This window comes from Solanum verrucosum, unplaced genomic scaffold (assembly GCF_900185275.1).
Source record: "Solanum verrucosum unplaced genomic scaffold, falcon-dt-bn FXZP01000235.1, whole genome shotgun sequence".
In the NCBI taxonomy this organism is placed as follows: domain Eukaryota; kingdom Viridiplantae; phylum Streptophyta; class Magnoliopsida; order Solanales; family Solanaceae; genus Solanum; species Solanum verrucosum.
In genome coordinates this window covers 2,479,215-2,491,634 of record NW_026019948.1, presented here as the reverse complement: position 1 = coordinate 2,491,634, position 12,420 = coordinate 2,479,215, and the positions used below count along the sequence as shown (strand labels likewise).

The 12,420-nt window shown below is 31.9% G+C and overlaps 1 pseudogene; it reads right to left on the bottom strand.

Moving 5' to 3' along the window:
* LOC125813625 (replication protein A 70 kDa DNA-binding subunit B-like) lies at positions 1-12,142 on the bottom strand (annotated as a pseudogene).
* Between the last annotated feature and the right edge of the window lie 278 nt (positions 12,143-12,420).

The window sequence follows — 12,420 nt, the reverse complement described above, 5'->3', positions numbered from 1 at the left end:
TTACACAATTTTGGTTGGTGTGGGTGGTTCAAATTTCGGCGTCGTCGCATTTGAAGAACCAGTTGTAGTAGTTGTTGCCATCACCTCCACCTCACTTATTTCCAAAGGCCTTATGTTTTTAGAATTCCTATCAGTAGTTCTCTGTGGAGTATGTTCCTTTTCCATGTAGGAAAAAATGGACAAAGTTGCATGCGTACTATTTGAGCTGCCCCAAGATGACTTCCTTAGCTGAATTTGAAATAGTTTGTTTGACAACATCTGATGGACATGATTAGGAGACAATGATTGCCGTTGTAAATGTAAAGAGTTACAACAAACACTTTAGAACTAAGCATATATGCTAAACTGTTTTTTGCTCAAGATATATGGTATTGTGACAATACATGTGTATAAGTAGCCAGTGGTAATGAGAGATCACCTTAGCGCAAGTTATGTCAAATATGTCTTCCACTGTCATGGAAAGTAATTTTTCTCCCAATTCAGCAGAGATAGATGTTATGGTTGTAGCAGTACCATCAATAAGATCAATTTGAAAGATACACCTGCAATCATGGCAAGTTTAAAATTTGTGTATAATATACGCAATATTTTGTACAAACTATAATTTACAAGTCAAAAGTATAGTACCAAGGCACTAATGTTGTTTTGCGATTGCATTTTGGACATTCAAAAGCCTTTTTATCCTTTGTGCGCTTCTTCTGTTTGCATCCTGAGCATTCAAGTACACAAAAATCTTGGAATTCATCTGATATTTCTGCCTCAACATAGAACAGTCCCATATGTCGGAAAATATCATATACATAATACGTGTTAAATTACTCATGAGTAAATATAATTTGTTTTTATTATTTAGCCAAAGCTAGCTAATGAGAAAAGTAATAAGCATACTCTCAAATGACCAGCTTCAAGTATGACTTACAGAAGCTGCTAATGACATTTCTGCAATAGAGATAACTTGTTGGCCAGCAAGAGTCACTATCTTGGGAGGGACAGATGAGCTTGTTGAGGTTTTCTCTAACGCACAACTTAACAACATTCTTTTTGTTTTCTTTTGCCCTATTGTTACAACAGATAATATGTTTAGTAGGTTCTTTACATGCAAATTAAAGCTAGAGAATAATGATGAAATGTGAGTACCAGTTGATCAATTCTACTGCCTGTGGGTAATTAGGATCCACACATACTGTGGAATCGAACCTAGTCTGTAGTGACAACCCTGTATAACACATATCTTGTTTAATGTTTTGTTATTATCTAAAATTATGTTGGTAAAAAGTTCAGCGCATGTGTACCTTGATAAGTAGAGATTTTTATACTCCTTTCGAGGATTACAATCAGATTTGCCTCTGTTGCCATTTTAGCTGCAATTTCATTTCCTTCTATTTCTCCGAAATCCTCCCATAGAGTGAGGAGAAACTGATTTTTCCTCAAAACGTAAGTAGAGAAGATTAAGTACTATGATAACGCCCAGACCATATCTGATGATCCGATCAAACAAATCAAAAAAGTCTTTACTCATTCAAAATATTTTCAGAAAATGGAAAATAGAAGGTGAAATCTTATACTTACTGATTATCACAGAGGGTAATTTCTCGACACTTATGATGACTGTGATCTGCGTATTTTTGAGGACCATAACGAAGAACGATTGCCAGTATATCTGGTTATATAATACATAATGAAATGTTGTAAGTGTGTGTATCAGTAAACATGTATATTTTATCTTGATAGTAGCTATTAGGATCGATATACCAATTTCAGCAGTAGAATCAACCATCATATGAGGAATGCGGTCAAAGGTTGTGATATTCAGCTTGGTTGGTGGTGGAAGTGGTTTCTCAAGTTCATTAGATGGTTTGATATGTTCAATTACTGTTTCTTTGTCAAGAATTCAGTAAAATTTATGTATTGGCTTGCCGTATGAAGTTGGCGAGACTTTGACTTTTGTAGTAGAGATGAGGTAGGTATTGATGAGTTTAAGCTTATCTGCATACTGCTCAATTTCATCGGCATACATAACTGCCTTAGTCTGGCATTCCTGAAAGTAAGAGTTATAGAAAGCTGAGATTAGGTCTTATTCGGATGCAAAGAAATTCCAAAGCAGAACCCAAAAAATTATAATAAAAAGGAAAACACATGCAAGAGTATCCAACACACCTGAAATCAAAGAATTGCTACAGTAGAAGTAAAAAGTACAAAAGAAATTCAAGCAACATTAGGATTTGGGAATAAGAGAAAAAGAAGAAGAACAGTTCAAGTACAACTGTTGAAAGAGAAGGACAAATAAATAAAAGTAGTATTACATTTAGTAGGTACAATTATTTATTTAATGAAGCGGGTCCACATATGGTACAACTTGTATTACTTTTGAAACCATTCCTTATTGCTTTTTGTACAAAAACCAAAGAAAAATGTTCACATGAGGTAAAAAGAAAAAGAAGAATATTCATAAGATAAAATATAATAATGAGCTGACCTCTTCGTCTTCCAAAATCAAATTTTGGAATGTACATTTCTTGTCAGCACTTTCTCGCGGGCGTCCGATTTCGACAATTTGAACTTTGCAAATCCAATCTCGTGTTGCTAATTCTATTTGATCGATGTTAAATCTTAGTACTATGTTTGTACGAAATATATTTAACCGAACAGTAGTATCTGCAGGATAGCATGACTATTGAGTCAAAGTTCTTTCTTTTTTGTGTTTTTATGAACAGGGGTGATTAAATTAGGAACATGCAACAACATAATTGTCCTCGACATACTAAAAGTCAGAAAATGTAATGAAAACAGAATATGAATATTTGGAATGAAAATTGGAAGATGCAAGAACATAATTATCTCTAAGTTACTGAAACATTAGAAAATGTAATAAATACCCCAAAATCTGTCTGTTGAGTAATAAAATTGGAATTTTAAGTGAAAATAATAACTGTAATTTTGTCCTATTTTGATTTTTTGTGTTGGTGAGAAGCAAATTTGCAAGAAAAATTGAAAATGGGAAGAGGGAAAACATGAAAAGGGGAAAAAAATACCTGAGAAAGGGAGCAAAAGTTTTTCTTCAATGGAAGCCTATTAAATTTGTGCTCTATGAGTAATAAATATATATTACCTTACCCTTGTTTAGAAAGGACACTAAAAGTACACGTGTCTTCTTAAAAATTGATGGGGTTTTGGTAGGCAATTAAATTGTGCCAAAAAAGAGACAAAATCACTACCAAATGTAATGATTTTGTCTCTTTTTTGGCACAATTTCATTGCCTACCAAAACCTCATCAATTTTTAAGAAGACACATGTACTTTTAGTGTCCTTTCTAAATATAAGGGTAATATCTATCCATCTATCTATCTCTCTCTATATATAAATAGGCCTTATATAAATTTGGCATCAGAGTGCAAATCTAATGTAGTCATCAATATTATGCATGTAAAAACAAACTACTCAAATAAGTAGCAAAAATACTAATATGACCAGAATTTCATTAACAGTAAGATGTATTAAAATGCGAGAATAGATAAAAACTCAACATAACAAACTTAGAACTAAAATAAAATATTCAAGGAAAAAAAGAAACAATCAACTATATAGATGCATGCATGTTGAACATCTGCCAATACACTAACCAGTGAACAAAAAAAATTAAATAAAACTTACTAAGAAGTGCAAAGTAATAGAAGCAACCACATCAGAATAAGATGATTAATTATTGAAGAAATGAGAAAATCAGTAAACGGGGTGACATATATTAGAGTATGTAGTATTCATATTTGGACCAAAACATAGTAGTTACAAATAAATTCAGTTAAATATAGGAGAATTCTAAATTTGACATATGAAGGAAACATGAAAGAGTCTATCTTACTTAAAAGTTAAAAAAGGGGAAGTTTTTGTCTTAATTTCACTTCTTTGAACATGCTACTAACGTGCAATGTGCTTTTTGTGGGTTGTTAATTAATCAATTTTAAAAAGAGGAATGGACCATGACAAATAATTGGTCGAAGGAGATGCCCCTCATAACTCTCAATATATGTCAAACAATGGATCTAAAAAAATTTAGAAATTAAGTTAATCATTAGTGCTAACCTCAGATACCCTTTTTTCAATTGCTGCTTTAAGACATTGAATCACTTTTTTTCGTTTTGCGTCTGATTTTACTAGGAAACATCTATATGTCTTATGCAGTACTCCTTCAATGAGAACAAAGTTTGTAATATTAGTTCACAAATGTTCAGAAGAATAAACCATGAAAGAGATTTCAAAATAAATAGAAAATTGTGGTACCTGGTGCGCTATTGGTACTTTAGCATCTACATTGCCATGGAAAACGACATATTGCATATCTGGCAATGTAAAAATTGTATCAAAGAGAAGATTTGGTCTATCCTTGCACCGGATTGTGATTACGGAGTAGTCCTTATCTTACCAATAAAGGATACTCACATTAGGCCTCTCTTTTTCATTCCAATCCTTCACCAACAAGACGCTCATAATCTTGGTCTGCCAACAAGTTGGCGAAGGCCTTCTCTCGGTATGAGAGACCTCTTAGCTAAAGAAATTTGGCAGATATACATACCCTATAAACTGTTACGCCAAAAAAGTTGAAAGTTGTAATTCACATGTAACATTCCATTCCTACAGAAAGAGTAGAAAGACAAAATAACCACATCATAAAAGAGCAACTAAACACAAAAAGGCTGATGAAAGTCTTCTATTCATCAGTAATTTTTTATAATAATACCCTCAAATTTTATCAGTGTATTATATTATTAAAAGAACCCAAAAAAGGAATCAACAATGTTGCTGAATAGAACCAGGTTAAGACAATAGAATTTTTTGATATGTTGAAAATTATCGTCCATTGAATCTTCCATACAGTCATTTTATTTATAGTTGTAATGTTCGGGCCAATTTTCGTGCACTTTGTCTATTCGAAGAAAAAGTGAAACAACAAACAAAATGTCAATACATGATAACCGAATACAAATGAATATATGATACTCAAAATTATGTAGTTGACCTAAAGAAAGCAAAAAAGGATACTCATAAGAAAAGAATTAATACTAATACCTTGCATGATTTATGGAAGACGGTAATTGATAACATAGTGGCTCACATCTTGAACGGTAGAACCAAAACCACCAAGATATGTCCCAAATGTGCCTTCAGTCCTAACACAAATAATGTTGTTGTAGCCTAAAAATAAAAATGGCAACAAAAAACTTTAAATGAGTTAACTAAGGCATATTACCAAACAACTTGGATGCAGAATTCACTTAAAAATTTAAGGCATAGACATTCTTGATATCTTAGATTTTTGTAAGACTGTCTAAGTTTTTTCACTATTAATGGCTATAAACATTAAATTCATCAAAGAAACTAATGCATTGGGCAAATGAAGAAGTAGTTAGTATCATGCATGTAGAAATCTTAGGAAGAAACTATATCCAAAAAAGTAGAAAACTGAGGTAGACATATCAAATTGTACTTACTGAATCTGAAAGAGTTGAAAAGACGATGCAAGAAGGAACTAATAAGTGCAAACATCATATATATCGAAGTCATGCGTATAAAAAATAATTACTGAGAAATATAAAAATGATTCAGAAACATTGAATTACATCAACTGACTAATATGATTTGCTTATTGAATTTATGAGATTTAAGTTATATCTTGTACGCTAAGTGTGAACATTAAATTACATGAGTTGGCAGAGCAAGAAACACAAGGCAAACATGCTCCTTATAGGAGAACCATATCTATTAGTGAAGCTTAACAATCAGTATTAAGATTTTCTGAAAATGTAAGCAGGGATGGTTGTTTAGCCTGTATTGATAATCTTCTGGGCAGACCGAAAGAGGGGAAAATTCTCGATGACGTTCAGCAGAAAAGAAAAGAGTAGCAATACCTTTCGACCTAGCATAGAGCAGTATAAGACCATACAATTGTTCCATGCAATAGCATGAAATTCCTACTAAACTAAAGAAGCAGACGACTGAAAACATTCTCATCTGAGTTTCTTTCATACAGTAGAAGAGAGTACATTTCATATGAATCTCATACCACACCAAATACTGGAGAATTTCGTCCAAAACAGAAGAGTTATATTTTTCTTTTAAGTAAGGTATATGTCGAAATACATCTATATCAAACTAATTTACCTGAGAATCTGCTTCTGCAGATATAAGCACGTTGACAGAATTCAAAAAGGAAGCGCAATTATTCTTTTATGATGTCCTTTGAGCTTTGTCTTTACCTACACAAAGGGATTGTACTTGATGTCAACGAATTTAAACAAAATACTGAATTAGTAATATTCCAAAAATTACAAAATGAAATAAATGTCTGAATAGCTCAACCTCGCCAATTCGGGGATTATATATCTGGATGGAGGACTCATCCATTCCAATGCCAATAACATTGTATGTTGAGGATAAAATTCCAAAAAGGTTGTTGCGGTCTCTTACGTTGGACAAACATAATTGCTTTTTCTCCGGTGACATTTGTGCATATCTAGTATGACGATGCAAATTTCTGTCAGCAGTTCTTTCTTGAACAATCACACAGTTCTTTCTTGAACAATGACAGTATTTTTATTTTTGTCCATTCCTATTTCAAGTAGCTTACATTAACCTACAAATTAGGCTACAAAACTTTAGAGAATAGTAAATGAGCTTAACAGAACAACCAATGGGATGAAATGACATACATTTGAAACATATCTTTCATAAAGTTTGAAGATTTGAGCCTCCAACTTATATAAGATTTGTTATCATGACTCTTAATTGATGAGTAATTGGCCTCTTTCCTAGAATGGATTGAATACGAATAGTTGCGGCTGCAGAAAAGGAAACAGCAAAAGGCCAAAATACAGTAGAGAGTCAACCTCAAAATGAGGTGTCAAACAATAGCAGCCAAATAGAACAAAAGTTATTGTATCAATAAAAATGCAAAACAGAAGTTATTCTAGCAAACACAAGTGAGTACGGTAATGTGAGAAGTTAAATATCAAACAAAGAGAGAAGATAAGCAAGAAAAATTCACCGAAAGTACATTCAACAAAGTTAAGAGCATTAATCGATATAACATTATGACTAGAATTTTTGTTTACCTCATCATCATTTATTTGCACTTGTATCATCTCAAATAAAAAGGTTTGAAGCCTTAAGAGGTAGGCCATCTCTGTCATTTCCTTCAGCTAGAACTATATAAATACTTACCCTTGATTGAATAAGTTGTTCCTGCAATGTTAGGATATAGGCTAGTGAAAATTAAACATTTAAAATTTAACTAATTGGCCAGGAAGAATCTAAATTGAACTGTGAAATTTTAAACTTAAAATGTAGAACTAATATGATTACGAGCTAACTCTTAGTTAGCTCTAAAAACAGATAAAGTAAATGAATCCAAAATTTCATAATGTGTAGCATGAGGGTCCTTACTTGTTAGATTTCTTGCATTTAAAAGTATCATGAGAATGCTTTTCGAATGATTTCATCATAAATTACGTTATATGTAGAATGATCATATGTGTCCTCTGCCGTAGGCGAACGTATTAATATTTTTACGTTATCTGAACATTTTTCTCGAGATAAAGCAACATAAAGTTGTCCATGTGAAAAAACAGGTTCACGCAAATATATTCCAACAAAATCTAATGTTTAACCTTGAGCTTTGTTTATTACCATAGCAAAACATAACCTTATCAGAAATTGTGTTCTTTTGAAGGGAACTAGTAGCTTCTCATCGTGTGATGCTAGTAATGATATCTTTGAAATAAAAACATGTTTATTTTTAAAATCACCACTGAAAATAGTAGCATTGATAACATGTGATTTAAAATCATGACATATCAATTGTGCACCATTGCATAAACTTTCAGTAGGATTTAAGTTTCTTAATATTATAACTGGACAATTTTTTTCAAAGTTAATCTATAAGGTGGCAAGTTAGCAGAATGTAAGGTACGCAAAAATCTTCAAATTGGCATTGATCATTTGGTTCGATTGTTTCATCAATAGTTGTATACACTGTAGCATCATCGGGAAATCGATGTATAAGCATGTCATTTATTTCATCAAAATATTATTTTTTATTGTCAAAATAATACGGGAAGTTATAAAAGATGGATTAGAATAGAATGTATGAAGATCAGGATAAGTAATATTAAACAAAAGATTCAAAGATTCTATTTCATTTTTTTTCACTACAAACAACAGGAAGTGTTTGTCTAAAGACTCCCCCAAAAACTACTACTTTTCCACCAAAGAGTGTTTTTGTATTCATAAGAACTTTTAAAAGTGTATCAAGAGCTTCAATTGTTTTTTTTTTTTTTTGCCATTGAGACCTCATCCCAAACAATTAACTTTGACTCTCGAATTAGAGTCGCTAATGAACTTTGTTTACTAATATTGCAAGTGAAATTCTCATCGATGTCAGCAGAAATTTTGAAACGTTAATGAGTTATTGAGTTGTTCATCCTCCCGAAAGTATTGAAGCTGCCACACCAGAACTTGCAATTGCCAAAGATATGCATCCTTTTGTTCTTACAGTAGCCAACAAAGCTCGATAAATAAATGTTTTCCAGTTCCACCAGGACCATCAATGAAAAAAACTCCTGATTTATTAGAATATACTCTTTCCAGAATTATGTTATATGCCCTTTTTTGTTCAACATTTAATTTGGTTTGTAGAAGTATATCTTCTTCAGACACTATTATATTTCTTTCAAAATATATTTCTTTCGCCTCATTAGTTGTTCTAGAAGAACTAACATTTCCAAATATATCTTTGAATTCATTTATGTTACGTCCTATTGAAAGTAGAACTTCATTGATATGATTTAAAACTAACTGCTGGATATCGTATTTTCTAACATTTGAAATTGTTTTAAAATCTTTCGACATAGAGTCTTCATATTTTTTCCAAAGATCTTTTGGGTTACCAGGATTACAATAAACTAATAATGTTGCAAATAGTCTTCTTAAACTATAAGGCATTTGATAGCTTACAGCTTCAGACATACACTCAATTAAGTTGTTATCAGAATGTAATAAGCTTTTTTTTCTGCATCTTTCCTAAATGTAGTGTAGCATCTTCCATCCATTGTACGAAGATCTTCGTATGATTTTGGTCTTCTTACGTTCATTAGAAGCAACCTAAGATAATATCTTTCTCCTTCGGTTGGATGACATGTCACAATACGTCCAATAGTAAGGGGTTATTTTCGACGCGACCACATTTTGTATGATGATGACCATACAAACTGTTGGGAAAACTCTTTATATAGTAAATTGAGATTTATAGCATCACTATTGATTTTGTTCATAAAGAAAAATTTTGTTAACATCGTTTTCCTTATCATTTGATTGTTTATTATTTGATCCACAGTTTGGTTATTTATGAACGAAACAAATTGTTTTCCATCAAGATGCAATTGCAACTGGCAAACAGTTGGAGTCATTTCACTTATCGAAAAAGCAATCAGACGCCATGCAGCCTCTGGTGGAGAAACCCATCTAGCAGATTGGTATTCTTTGATTTCATCTATTTCTACATTAGTATCATTATTATGTACACAAAATGCAATTTTATCATGTCCTTTGCAAATATATTTGTAAATGTATTTGACAACCTTAATGTCAGAACATATTTCAACATTAATATAACAACTGAATTTGTTGAGTAAAAACGGATTGTATAGAACAACCCAAGAATTATCAATGTTGTGTCCTCTAACTTTGACTTGTGTGATTATTTTTGGTCTTTTGTAAACGGGATACGAATTCTTTCCTTTGGTTGTTTGTTCAGTAAGTTCTTTTGGATATTTAAACTTATATTTTCCTTCTTTTTGCATGCAAGAATTTGAAGGATTTAAATTGCCACAAGGACCATGAATCATGTGCTTGGTCACAAGTTTGTACAAATGATGATCAATATGGGGATCAGGTAATTTAGCACATACAATTTTATCATATGCTTGTGGTGTTAGCAACTTATATGCATCCATAAGTATAATGAGAAAATGGGCATGTGGAAGACCCCGTTTTTGAAACTCAATTGTATACATAAAAGCTGCAACCTTTCCAAATATCTTTTTTTTTTTTGTATATCTGTTTTAAGTTCTTCTACTTTTGCTCTGAATACTCTACTGACTAAATCAGGTCTATTTTGAACTTCTTCCATTGGCTCTAAATGTTCTTGTAATTCAGGCCAAGAAGGATTACAAGTCATCGTCAAAAATATGTTGAGTTTTCCAAACTATTGTACCAAAGCAATGACATCCATATATCTTCGACGCATATCTAATGGGCCTCCAATGAAACTACCAGGAAGGAATTTTTGTCTCCCAATATTGGAAGCATCTCTTTCTCCTTGTCTCAATAAATCAATGATTCCTTGAAAGGCTTCAACTCTAAATAGATCTTGATTAAATGAAACAAAATCTAATCTTTGTGTCTCAAGTTTTATATATTGGTCAACTATGTATTGTTGAAATACCCTTCTACAATGTAAAGTTTCATTTGGTTCTTGATCTCTTATTTGAATTTTATCACAATAATATTCACGACAAGAAACAAACTCTCTTTTTCTCAAGCCTTTTGATAAAACTATAGATTCCATGTGAAGGACTCGATCAATAGAAGTTATGTTCATTATACTTGGTAGCTGCTCATATTCACAATAAATTTGTGTTTTGGAATAATTGTACGTCTTTTTGATTTTTTTAATACCACAATGCCAGCTATTTTGACCATAAGGAAACAACAGTGGATACTGCAATGGGTCATAGCATCCATAATAGTAATTTACCAATTGACTTCTGTTACTATGAGTGTAAATTCGAATATGTGGTGTGAAAATTTTATCATTTAATTAATCTTCAATCCAAATTGCCCGAATTTCGGATGCAGTTGGTAAGTTATGTGTTCTTTGGTCTAAATTGGAACTTGAGTATAGAGCAATATAAAATTCAGATAAATTTGGAACAACTGTTAACGATCTTAGAAAAGTAGAATAAAGATTAACTTTTAAGTATATCCATGAGCTTTGTAACAATCACCTCATTAAGATTATCTGTTAATGTCATTCGATTTGTTAGCTCATTTTCGTTATCATAGAAATTTAATTGTTATTTTTTTCCTTTTCCTCCTGACGGTATCAAATCATCAATGAAGTGATACATTTTTCCTTGGACTTTAAATGTATAGATGGTACAATTTCTTTTTGCTAATTCTCTATCATAATGTACTCCAAGTGAAGTGAATGCAAACATATTATTGTAGGCTCTACTATAAGAGCGAAAATGTTGAGATTCTTTGGAGTGACCCAAGAACAAATTTCGCAACTCAGTAGGCATGTTATGAGAAATTAGTCTAATTGATCCATTATCACAACAAAAACCTGGTGATTCATATTGAAACCTTTTTCTGCACAAAATTTGCAATTTGGAACTTTCTTTAAAAGTAAGTAATCTTTTGGCAATAAATTATCATTTTGTAGATTGACTTCTAACTTATTTATATTTGTGCATGGTAAAAAGCAATTATATGTTATATAAAGAAGCATACCTCTATTTGCAGTACATCTTGAATTTAATTTAGTTGCAGCATGAGATGCAATCGATGTTGATCTTAGTATGAGGAATAACAATATTTAAAAACAGCTAGCCAATTATTAAAAATCAATATAGTCTAAATAGTTTAAGCACTATTTCTGAACTCACCTACTTCGAAGGTAGATAAGCAATTAACTACATGTTCTCCTCTAGTTGAAGTAACTAGTAGGTTTGTACCTTCGGAAGCTTCAACTACAAAATGAGGAAAATAATTGTAGTAAGAGTAGGTGAGCTGAAGCGTGTAACTATAGCTATAGATATTCAGACGACACATTTCACAAAAGGAAGATAACAATATGGTTAGGTCACCTTGTTGAGGAGATAACGAAGAAGTGCTGATTGTAAGAGCGGCAGTACTATTTGATTGATGAAGGAGTTTTTGTCTTTTCGATTCAGCCCTTTTTTCTGTTAGCTGGGATAAAAATAATTCCTTTCTCTGCAGTGACATCTGTGCATAACTAGTAGGACGACACAAATTTCTGTCAGAAGTTCTTTCTTCAATAGACACATTATCTCTATTTTCTTCCATTCCTGTTTCGAGTAGTTCAAGATATGTTAAATTAATTTATAACTTAATGTAATCTGGAAACAATACATAGAATTGACAAAAAAAATGCAAACAATAGTAAATGAGTGTACACAATGGCAATACAGTCAATGTTCTGTTGAACATTTGTTGAACAATAAGTATTATTAGTAGTTTCAGTACTTTACAATATGAAGGTAGAAAGTAAACTTATTCATATCCATAGATAGTAAAATAAATTAAAATAACGTCAAGCAAGAAAAGTTAATACACATGAGTTG